The following is a 12,880-nucleotide window of genomic DNA, read 5'->3' on the forward strand; positions in this document are numbered from 1 at the left end:
TCCTCTGGAGGGGAGCTGGATTCATCTCTCTCTAAGTCCAACCCCAGATGTGAGAGCTCAAGCAGGCACCAACCACCCATCGTTTACAGATTTGCAGGCATCAGCTCAGTTTGGCATGTTCCTCTGAAAAGTTGCGATTGGGTGCCTTGCAAGATGGTGGGAACACGTGGTGACAAGGACACTGGCCTGGCCCCCAGGAAGCTTGCCTTCCATCAGGGCAGACATATAGGTTAAGAGGTGCCAGGGCAAGGACACAGAACCATGAAGGCAGAGCATGAGGACTGGGATGGAGAGCCTGGATTTGGCCTCAGACAGGTCACATTTCAGACACCAGCACTTCCATTAATTTAGCTTTATGAGCTAAGGCAAGTTGACTGTACTGTGCCTGCTTCCCAGACTTTGTAAAAGGGATCCTAAGAGCACCTTCTCATAACTGACCTGAGAGTTACACGAGACAATAGATGGAACAAGCTGCACATGGCACCTGGCACTTTGTGGAAACTCAATCAAGGACAGTGTTTGATCAGAATAATCAAGTTCAGATTTGTCCATGGCTTTGCAGAAATCCACCTTTTGGGTTGCCCACCCGGCCTTCTCCTGTGCTTGCCTCAGAGCCAGCATCTCTGTGGGGAAAGCTGCTCCTAAGATGCATTTTGGGGGTGGTTTTGAGATGGTCCATCTTCTGGAATTGAGTGTTATAAGGTCTCCTTGAAGCAGATACAATACACCAATGTTTTAAACTTATAAGCAATTCCTACCCTTTGGAAAAGGGTTGCTTCTGAATTGGCTCCTGGGTGCCCTCGCTTGAGGTTCTCCTGTGCCATATGCGAGGAGCTCTTGCTCAGCGAAGCTCAGGAGGCAATGGAACGGAGGGGAGGCAGCACTGCACCTGGGCAAAGGCCAGGCACACCCAGGCAGTCATGTGGATGGGGGTCTGTCTGGTCAAGCCCACATCAGCCAGAGCCTGCTTTGGCCTTGGTCTAGAGCAGAGGAGGGACACCTGGGAGGGTGACAATCCTCAGAACCAAAATTGGGATCGGCCTCGGGGCTTGAAGGGCCAGGGGCTTGGAGCTGCTCTTCCATTGGCTGCCCAGACCTGCTCATTTGCATGGTGGGCTGTCCCCCCCCAGCTGAGCAGGTCTTCTCTGTCCTCTCTGTCCTTTTGGATCTTGGTGCCAGGGTCACTTGTTCCTGGAGTCCTTCTCTGACTCCGCCGTGCAAGGCTGGTTTACCTTGTTCCCAAACCTTGGACTTACCCTTGCAGCCACTGTCACCCCCATCATCTTACTTTTGTCAGATGACTGTGGTCTTCCCCACTAACGTGTAAACTCCTGGACGGGAGGGACAGTGTCTGGAACCAGGAAGGCACTCGCACACATTTGCTGGATGAGCGTATGTTGAGTGAATTTGGGGGCGCTCACCCAGGCAGGCGAGGCTGTGGGTCTCCAGAGAGCATCACCATCACCGTCGTTGCTGTAGTAAAAAGAATAACAGCTTGTATGTATATGCACCATTGCGCGCATGTCATCGCACTTGAAACTCTCCCCGCTACGCTGTGAGCTAGCCAGGTACTGTTATTTGTCACCCTTTTCCCTAGGAGGACACTTGAGACTTGGAGCACTCGACAATGTGCTCGCGCCAGTCTAATGGCACCGGAAGCCAAGCTCGTGGGTCCTGGAGCCCTTGCCCACGGCTGCCTGTGGTCCTGTCCAAAGCGTGGTGGAGGAGCTCATGCTATCTGGGGAGTGGACAGGACATGGGCATTGAACCACTGAAGAGGCTACTCCCTTCACTTCTGTTTCCCTTCTGATGGCCCCAGGGGCGGTCTATCTTTAACACCTCCCTAACTCTTCTCCATAAAGAGAGAGCCGGCCTGGAGCCCAGAGCCCTTCGCAAGCAATTTTGGATGTTAGATGGTTGATGATGGTGTTTGTGCTTTCATTATTTTATCTTATATTGACTTTCTATTATTTATGGCACATGCAACTGGTTTCCATTGGTCTAACTGTTTCTTGCTAAAGCAAAAAATTTAAGGTAAAATCGAGTTAAAGAAAAATATTGTGGGAGTCACGGAACAGGGAGTACCCAGCTATGGAAAAGCCCACGGCAGTGGGACAGGAGCCGTGGTGGCTGGAAGGCCTCCTCTCTGCAGCAGGTCCCCGGAGGCTGGGAAAAGTGACTTTGCTTCTTCTGATTGCCCTTCACCCCGCCGACCCCAGAGCAGCATGCAGCCTCTGACTGCGGCCGCCTCGCCACATTCCCTAACAATTCCCAGCCTTTTCCTTGGGTCTCCCCGGCAAATCCCAGGCTTTTAAAGCAAGAACCCCTGAGCCCCCAGCATCGCGCTCCCGAGCGGCTGCGGACTGACAGCTTCATCTCTTGCAAGCGCAAGGCTGTCACGTGACGGCGCCTCTACTTTAGTATTTGGCATAAATTAATCATTTATTCACGGTATTGAAGAACAGGCAGACAAGGCTCAGAATTTTCTTCTCACAAGCATCTCCAGGCACCTCCTTCATTCTGGGCTGGTTTGGGCTGGTGGTCGCAGCATGGAGGGGAGGTGGATGGAGCCACCAATAACCCTTCTAGAAAACTCGACGGTAAAGCAAACGCGTGAACTGTTTGGCCTGCCGTAGGTCTTAAGTTCTGTCTGCAAAAGCACTAACCCCGGCAGAGCTGGTGAAGACCATCGCCAACACATTGCATCTGCCAGAAAGTAACTACGTTACGGGTGAAGGACCAGATGCAAACTGGCCTTGCAGGTGACGACGCTGGGGTGCGGATCACGCCCGGCTCAGGAGAGGCTCAATCCATGCTTCAAACGCGGTCCCAGCCTCCGGGGTCTCCCAGTCTCTCCGTCCCCCATGGAGTCGCTCTCCGCCCTCCATTCCCCAAGGTATAGCTGGCTTCCCCTTCCCAGAAGCCAGCACGTGTGCCTGCTGCGGCGCCAGCTCGGACAGGGGAGGTGGCCATCCCCGAGCCAGTCCCACATCAAATGGACCCAGATTAAAACCTTGATGCCCCCCTGCCCAGCGCGGTGACCTCGGGTGAGCCCCCTCCCCTCTCGGAGTCGTCACTGAGGATTAAAGGAGACGTGGGGGGGAGGCACGAGTGAGTTGGGGGAGCACCTACTGCGCGCCAGGCCCTGGTCTCGGTGCTGGGGACCCGGCAGTGAACAGGGAGGGTGACGGTCACTCACTGCATCATCACAGAAGTAGCACCTCACCCCAACTCGGGACAGGAAATGTCCTGGCTCTTCCAGGACCCAACTAGCCCGAGAAGTCAGGGGCGCTTTCCCCAAGGAGCTGACCTTGGTGTGGGGTCTGACCGGAACACGCCCGTCGAGCAGCTCCCCGCTTCTGGAAAGCCCGCCCTGTTTCCGTGGCTCGGCTCTCTCCTTCCCTATGTTGGGTTTCAGCTCAAACAGCAGGTTCCCTGAGAGGCCCTCCTCTGTTCAAAACGGGACCCCTTTCCCCGTTCTACGCACCTCTGCCTGCCCATTCCGTTGGTGTATTTTTCTTCGCAGCATTTATGCTGCCCCCAAATCATGTTAGTAATCTGTTCTACTGTTTATTGTCTTTCTCGCCAAAGGCATGGAGGCATCCTGACATAGGGTCCCCGTACGTCCATCTTGTCCAGCCATAATCTCTGGACCTAGAAAGCATCTGGCTCCAGTAGGTGTGTTTAATAAATGGTTGTTGAATGAATAAAGGAAAAAACTTAGACCTCTTTTAACTGTGTTTTCACTGTGATGCCAGTTGACATTTCTGTAAACTAAGGGTTTTAATACTAAAAGTTTTTTTTTTTTTAAAGGCCACACTATTTCCATTTCCTCCCCCAATCCATCATTGCGTCCAGGCAGGAGATTTTGCTCTCTCGGAGCTCTGCGTCTCTGAGGAGGTGGTGGGTCAAAATCCATCACCCTCCCTGGTTTCTGAACTCAAGTTATGACTTCCAGACTTGCTTGCAGGGCTGTTTTGTTTAACTTGTGTCCTGCTGAGAAGGTTTCTCTTGTCTTTTAGAAGGAAATTGTTTTTACACGAGAAAATGTGCAGACCATTAAAAACTCAATTGTGAAATCCTTCTTTCAGAAGAAAATGCGCCTTGGCCATTACTGGAGAAGCTCTGCGGTGCCCAGTCCTAACTGTGACCCCCAGGGCTTCCAGAATGGGGCCGCCAGCTCGGAACTCTGCCCTACCTCCCCAGCCCTCGCAATCTCTTCTTCCTCATCCCCTTTGCTTCCATTGCCCTCTCGTCCCTTCATTTTCTTATTTCTCTTTCAAGTTTGAATAGTTTTCCAGGTGTCAGAGAGACCTAGATGAGGAGAAAAAGTGGTGGTATATTAGGAAATTTAGGCAAACATAGTATCTTTTTTCTCTGGCCCTGGAAACAAAAGTTGAAGAAGTTCCAGGTAAGGAAATAAAGCCAGTTGTTGGGAAAAGACAAGCAAACCCTAACAACCACGAATCACCTGTACTCTAGAAACTCCTCTACCTCTAATCACTGATTCTGATGTTTACCACTGATGTTTAATATTGGCAATTCACGTTCAACTCAGCCCACGTTTGCAAACGGGATCTTAGGGATCAAGACACATTTCAGGCGTGTCGCAGGACTGACGCGCCTGCCTGTGGTTGATTATTATCTGTTCAAACGGTCCCGAGTCTTCACCCCTCCCTTACCCACTCTTGGCCATGAAAGCTTGGCCCTCCTCAGTCACAAGGGCTTGGCCACAGGACTTGTTCTGGCCAAAAAGATGTTCACAGATGCAGCACCAACAGAGGCTTGAAAAGTATTTGCGTTCTGGGTTTTTCTCTCTGGAGCCCCTTCCGCTGCCACGTGGAGCAGAGCTGAATCATTCTTGTTGTCCAGCTTGGTTCCTCTGGCAGCCAGCAGATCCCTGGTAATGTGAGTGAGCCCAGCCAAGACCACAGAGCTGCCTAGTCAACAGATGCCTTGTTGGCCCTCCTTAGGGTTTGGGGGATGTTTGTTATGCACATTATTGTGGCAATAGATAACTGATACACCACCCTCAAGGGACTTTCAATCTAGTGGGAGAGAAAAGTTCACACAATTACAATTGCTCCAACTGTGACTGCAGCTGGGTAACACATGCTTATTTATTCTTGGCCAGGCCCATATTCAGTGCTTTACCTACATTTGCTCATTCGATCCTCACAGCAATGCTCCTAGTTAGGAATTACCATTATCTCCATTTCATACCTGAGGCAACTGAGAGTCAGAGAGGTGAAGTGACTTGCCTAAGGTCTCACAGCTAGGCAAGAGGCGGGAAGTTAGGATCAGCAGGATTTTAATCCAGTTTTGTTTGAGTTCAAGGCCCATTATGCTTTACTGCAAGTCTAAATGTTTTAGCAGCTAAAAGAGAATGACAAAGTATTTTTTTAATGTAATCAGGTAGACCTTTCTGGAAGACAGCATTTGAGCTGGGTTTTGAAGTGGCCTTGAGTAGGAGTTCATGCAATGAGGTGAAGAGAATAGAAGAATGCTATTTTAATACTTTTATTCTGCATTAGACAGCTGCTGGAATCAAGTTTCCCAAACACAGCGATTGGTTGTGTTTGGTGGACATCTGATCTGACTACTAGCTTTAGAAGGACACCGTTGATGAAAAATTCTTCTGATAAAAGGCAAAGCTACTTCAGGGTGAGTAAAACAGGCAGGTGTGTTCACGGCATGTTGACTCAACTTGCTCAAAAGTCTCCTGCTAGCCCGCCAGGATGCCTGAAATTCCCGCCTTTTGCTGGGGCATTGAAGGTGCGAGTTAAAATGCACGTGCGTTGTTTGAGATAAGTTGAGAGGGGCGTGAGTGTGAGTGTGGTGGTGGGAGCACGTCCTCGGAGGTGATGGAAGGTAAGAGCTGAAGCTGGAGGCATTGCTGAAGGGCAGAAGGTACAGAGAGGTAGAATGTCCACTTGGAAAACAAGTCTGCTTCCTCTCAAACTTCTCCCTAAGGGCTGCCACTTGAAAAACGGAAGCTCTGTGCCCTTCCATCAGGAAATTGTCCATCTACGGATATGTACTTGTGCCAAGCAACCCCGAGGCTGCTGGTCACCCTGCGCTTGAGTGATCGTACAGGACGCTGCTTCAGATTCAGCGAGCTCGGCGTGGCTTCCACTGCCACAAGGGATGGGTTTTGCTTGAGAATGCATGTCTTGCCTGATATAAGAGTTGAACCTCAGATTTTATAGAAAAGTTTAAATTATTAATTTTTGCAGCAAGGTTCACCTCCTGACCAGGTTAACCAGCACAGCCCACTTGTGAGTGTTTCCTGAGACAGCTGCCCTCTGCGGCCTCGACTGCCTGCCCGTTCACTTTGACCGCTCACCCCAATACTGGTCTTCCTGGCAGTCTACCCCAAAGCACAATAAATTGGTACAAAACATATCAGGATATTTTGACTGCAAGTGATAGAAACCTGATTTGAACTGGCTTAAGCGATGATGGGAATTTCTTGGCTTCTGTAGGTGAAAAGGGAAGAGGTGCTGTTCTAGACTGCCAGGCTGCCAAGGGCAATAGCCCAGAAATGCGTTGGCTTTTATAAAGGGAATTTATTCGCTTACAGTTCCAAGACCATGAAAATGTCCAAAGCCAGGCATTATCAAGACGATACCTTCTTCCTAAAGGTCGAACGCCAGCGATCCTGGCCTCCTCTGTCGCATGGCACGGCACATGGTGGCATCTGCTGGGTTCTCCTTCATCTTCTGGGTTTTGTTGCTTTCAGCTTCTTCCGTGCCTCTCTCTCTCTCTGTCTGAATTTCTTTCTCCTACAAGGACCCCAGGAAGAGGACTAAGGCCCACGCTGGGCCACACCTTAACTGAAATAACCTAATCGAAAGGCCCCGCTTCAGCCCGGCACAGGTGGCAGGTAGGATACGGGGGCTCAAGACTAATAGTTTCATTTCTCTAACTTATAGACTCTGCTTTCTCTGTGAAGCCTCCACGCTTGGAGAGACTTTTCCCCTCATGGTACCAAGAGGGCTGCCAGCCCCTTCAGGTTTGCATCTTGTCCTCTCAGCACCACTATGGAAAAACAGAAGTCTTTTTTTTTTTTTTTAACTTCGCTCCCCTTCCCCGCTGTTGTCTGCTCTCTGTGTCCATTTGCTGTGTGTTCTGCATCTGCTTGCATTATCCGGCAGCACTGGGAAACTGCGTCTCTTTTTTGCCACGTCATCTTGCTGCGTCAGCTTTCCCAGTGTGCGGTGCCACTCCTGGGCAGGCTGCGCTTTTTTCACATGGGACAGCTCTCCTTGCAGGGTGCACTCCTTGAGTGTGGGGCACCCCTAGATGGGGACGCCCCTGAGTGGCACAGTACTCTGCGCATGCGGCAGCACCGTGCATGGGCCAGCTCACCCCACGGATCAGGAGGCCCCTGAGCCCTCCATATGATAGGCAGACGCTCTATCAGTTGAGCGATGTCCACTTCCCAAAACAGAAGTCTTACATTCAACGAGGGAGAAATCTCATCGGCTCTGATGGCCTATTGTGAACCAATCACTGTGCTCAAGGTTGAATTAGGTTCTACTCCTGCTGTAACAAATTCCCACAAACTTAGTGACCTAAAACCACCACACATTTAATAGCATCAGTTCTGGAGGTCAGGAGTCTAAAATGGGTCGGCAAAGCTGCGTTCCTTCCGGAGGCTCTAGAGAAGAGTCTGTTCCTTGCCTTTTCCAGCTTTGAGAGGCTGCTCACCTTCCTTGGCTCACGGCCCCATCTTTTCATCACTCCAGTCTCTGCTTCTGAACCCGACCCTCCTGCTTCCCTCTTATCAGGACCCTTGTGATGGCTTCAGGTCCACCCAGATAATCCTCTCCCATCCCAAGACCCTTCATGGAATCCCATCTGCAAAGCCCTTTGGCCACGAAACCTGACATAGTCACGGGTTCCGAGGATGTGGGCATCTTCGAGAAGACCGGTGCTCTGCCACCCACAAAGGTGAGCTGATGCCTGATGGGGTAACCCTGAGGGCCCACCCAAACCATGTGGCCCAGGGTGGGCAGTGGCATTCCCCAGGGGAGGTGCGGTCCATCACCAGAGCTGGAACTATGGGATGCCAAGTGGACAGCAACAGAGAATGGGGCCCTTGAATGGTTTTTGTTAGGCTCACTTCTAGATTCTTCCGGAGATTGGCCCTAGTTCTTTTAGCCTTTGAGCACATATAACTGGCAGGGCTGACATTAAGGATGCATTGTGATAATTTTCTTTCACTGGGAACTGTATATACAATTAATGTCATTTTTAAACCAAGGAAGTGGGAGACCAGCCCTTCTTCCAGTATCTCTTGGAAGGAGCCCCATGGCGGGGAGGATATGTGTAGCTAATACTTGAACAGCTCGGGGAAGCACTCAGGTACGCGGCATCTGAGCAAGTTCCAAGTGTCCGCCAGTTGCGGTGGGTGGGACGTAGAAACATGGGGATAATGGAAAAATACATACTGTATTATGTTACTCTCACTTAAACCCCCTAAATTCAAGGGAAAACAATCTTCAAAAGAGTCATAAGGAACTTAAAGAGGCAGCTTGAGGGGATGCTTATCTGAGATAAATTGCCAGATTCTGAGCGGCTGAGTTTTGAAGGAGGATGTGAGCGCGAGGTGCAGCCTCAAAGCGGCAGCCGCACAGCTGCGCCGCGGAGGAGGTCGGCGAAAAATAAACAGAAGAGCAAAGCTGTGCGCTCGGCCGAGCCCAGAAGTCTCCAGATACGTGCTTCTCTGGGGGCACACTGCAAGACGAAGACAGCGAGGGAAGGTCAAGGAATGCTGGTGGACTTCAGAGACCTTGGCCATGGGTCTTCCCAGCAGATGCCGTGGGAGCCGCAGCCGGAGAGAAGATGACTCGGCCCCATGCTGCCCCGAAGAAAACGAGAACAATTACAAACCCGGGTGTGATTTCGAGAGGCAGCGTTGCCTAATGATCAAGAATTCTGAGGACATTGGAATTGTCTTGCATGACAATGCAGTGACAGATACAGGCCAATATATTTTGTCATAACTCATAAAATGTTGCTGGAAAGAGTGTAAACTATAATGTAAACCGTAGTCCATGGTTAGTAGCAATGCTTCAAAATGTGTTCATCAATTGCAGCAAATGCAGCACACTAATGAAGGGTATTAATGTGGAAAAGTGTGGGAGGCAGAGGGTGTGGGGGCGTATGGGAATCCCCTATATTCTTCTTATTTATTCATTTATTTATTTGTCTTTATTTATTTTTTTAATATTACATTCAAAAAATATGAGGTCCCCATATACCTTCCACTCCTCTCACCTCACTCCTCCCCCCATAGCAACATTCTCCTCCATCATCATGAGACATTCATTGCATTTGGTGAATACATCTCTGAGCACCGCTGCACCTCATGGTCAATGGTCCACACCATAGCCCATGCTCTCCCACAGTCCACCCCGTGGGCCATGGGAGGACATACAATGTCCAGTAACTGTCCCTGCAGCACCACCCAGGACAACTCCAAGTCCCGAAAACACCGCCACATCTCATCTCTTCCTCCCACTCCCCACCCCCAGCAGCCACCATGGCCACTTTCTCTATACCAATGCCACATTTTCTTCGATTATTAATCACAATAGTTCATGAATAGAATATCAGTAAGTCCACTCTAATCCATACTCTATTCCTCCATCCTGTGGACCTTGGAATGGCTGTGTCCACTCCACATCTATATCAAGAGGGAGCTTAGATTCCACCTGGATGCTGGATGCAATTCTCCTGCTTTCAGTTGTAGGCACTCTTGGCTCCCTGGTGTGGTGGCTGACCTTCTTAAACTCCATGTTAGCTGAGTGGGGTAAGTCCAATAAGCCAGAGTGTAGGAGTCTGTTGAGGCTCAGGGCCTGGCTATCACATGGTCAGTCCAGAGATTCATGTCACCTGGGTATATATTAAACCCCAGCACCAACTACAGGTTCGGTAAAAGGAACAGGAGAGGCTTGTGAACAAAGATCACATCTGAGTCCAGCTCCATCACACAGAAACACCAACTCCAAAGAAGGGCCAACTGACATGGCACTGAACTCCATCTGCCATGACCTTAGAACATGTGGGTCTCTGTAGCCCTCAGAAGAACCAATACCCGGGGTTGTATATATTCTTTATTTAACAGGTAATCTAAAGCTTCTTCAAAAATAAAAAATAAAAAAAAGTAAAAAAAAAAAAAGAATTCTGGCCTTGGAATAGGATAGAATGGAATTTGAATTTTGACTCTGCCACTTAATAGCTGTGTGGCCTTGGACAGGTCACTTTAAACTTTCTGAGTTTCCAGTTTTTCATCTTTAAAAATGGGGATAATGGTAGGATCAATTTTGTCAAGTTGCCATGGGGGTAAAACGATGGTTAAGGGCCTCAGCACTGGCTTGCCCCCGAATCCTGTGAATTGCATGTCTCCCCTAGACACTGCTGAGCCTGGAGTCCGAGAGGACTGGTGGTGTTTCAGCAAAAACGCTTTCAGTTGCTAGAGACAGCATCTCATCTCAAAGCAGCGTGAATGACAAAGGAGTCATGAGCTGGTAGGAAAAAAGTCCAGGAGTGGTACAGATGCCTCCAGGCTGCTGCCCAGCCTCCCCATCGCTGACTCCACTTTCCACTGTGCTAAGACCATCCTCGGGGTGGCAAGGTGGCTACCAGTGTCTCCAGGCATCTACCCTCTCTTCTCAGCAATCCCAGTGAACAGAGAGCTTCTCTTTCTCAAGCATTCGAACCCAAGGCCAGAGACTGACTGATTTGTCCAGCCTGGTTACATGCCCAGCCCTGAACCAATCATGTGGCCAGGAGGATGGAAGCTCTTGATTGGCCAGATGTTGGTCTCTGCCTACCTTGGGCTACCTGGTCCTACTTGGACCACGTGGACGGTAAGTGGGCCCCAAAGAAGAACCTCGTGCTGCAGTCATGAGGCTGGGAATGGATGCCAGCTGGGCAAAACGACCTGTGCTCACCACAGCGGCCTTCAAAGTCATAGCAACAGTTCAATGAAGGCAGCAGTAAGAGGAGACCACAGTACTCCCACAGAAGCCGGAGGGAGCTGACGAGCCCCTGGTTTTCAGCTCACTCCTGGTTTTTCCCAGGTCCTCCTTCCTGCCCCTTCCAAGCAGGCCAAGATGGCTCAAGCTGCAGGAGGGTCAGGGTCGCCAAATCCCCAAGGATTCTAATGCAGAGAGGAACAACCTCGTTTCCTTCTGACCTTCCCCCCCGGAACAGTAAAAGTCTCATCAGAAGTGGATCACTGAGGGAAGTGGATGTGGCTCAGGGGCCTGGGCTCCCGACTACCACATGAGCGGTCACAGGTTTGATTCCCGGTGCCTCTTAAAGAAGACAGCGGCCTGACACAATGCGCAGATGCAGGGACCTTATGCAGCAAGAGCCGTGGGGAGGAAAAACAGAATGAGACACAGCAAAGCAGGGAGTGGAGGTGACTCAAGCCATTAAGCACCTCCCTCCTGCATCAGCGTCCCAGATTTGGCTTCCGGTGCCTCCTAAAGAAACATATAAGACAAATAGACTCAGCAAATGAAAAACCACAACAGGGTGGGAAGAAAGAAATAAAATAAATCTTAAAAAAAAAGAAATGGATCACTGACTTGGATTTTTAAAGTTCCTTCTGTACCGTCAGTTTGCCAAAATACATGGTACGTATTTTACTAATTTCCACAGATTGTTTCAAAAAGCTGTTTTCAAGAATGATGGGGCTACCCTTTGCAATGCAAGGGAGAGCTGTCTGCTGGTGCCCACGGCCTCCTGCCTTAGGGACCTGGCAATGGAAACGCGCTTCTCTTCCTCCTTTGTCTCCTCCAGCTCCTTCTTCACACTCTCACCTCTCCCTCAATCTTCCCAGCCACCCTTTCAGCTAGTGCTTTCCAAACTCAAGTCACTGGCAAACCAGCTTTGTGGTTGTGCCAGATCTCCAAATACCTTTACACTTAATGCTTTCAGATTCCTGCTTAACTCAGTTTCCTTTTTTGACTTTAGTAATTTAATTTAGAATGGAACTGTATGTCACTACCACACATGGAAAATCAATGTTCACTTGCTGCAAATAAGATAAATATAAAATTAAATGCAATGAAAACAAAACCATGTTAGAAAATTCTGTCTGGGTTCTGCCTGCCCACAGCTCTGAGCCCACGGCAGCTGTTCCTCTCTGCAAAAGGGGACATTAGAGAATGTTAGGGTGAGGGCCTGCCCAGCTGGGACCTTCTCAGGCCACAGTCAGAAGGTTGAAGGAGAGGAGAAAAGGGGAGCACTTTCTCCCATGTGAGCCGATGTGGGCGACTGATGTGGCTTGGAACCCCTCAAATCCTGGGGCACAGATTCCTGGAAGGATCAAACTGAAATCTTGCCTGCTCCAATCACTCGGGCAGGGGGCACCCTCTCCTCTTCTCTAACTCTGTACTCCTGGTTCTTTATCCCTGGACCTTCCTATCTCAACCAGATAAGACGACCCTCAGGGTAGGGCTAGCTCTGTCTGTACCTCCTGACAGGCTCAGCCAGGGGTTGCTGATTTTAGTCCAGGTGAAGATACCCACTCTCAGCTCCAGGTACCGAAGGCTGTAGAGTCAGTGAGCTGCTCTGAGAAGCTCTGACATCTCCAGTTCTGAGCAAACCAGGAAATCAGGAAACTGCCCTACCTCTTTGCTCTTTTGAGCAGCTTATTATGTTTTGTTTCCCCACTCATCCCCAAATACAGGAAATTTTTTATTATGTAGACGATGGATATTTTAATTACAAGGAAAGCAATCACAGTGAAAGGATCTAAATTCTTGCCTGGCAGGGACAGAAGATATTCCTAGCCTAGGGTTTTTCTAATTTTCAAATCATGGGCCCCAAAAAGTGAAGGAGAAGCCCCCTATAGGGC

This window comes from Dasypus novemcinctus, chromosome 24 (genome assembly GCF_030445035.2).
Source record: "Dasypus novemcinctus isolate mDasNov1 chromosome 24, mDasNov1.1.hap2, whole genome shotgun sequence".
Classification (NCBI taxonomy): Eukaryota; Metazoa; Chordata; class Mammalia; order Cingulata; family Dasypodidae; genus Dasypus; species Dasypus novemcinctus.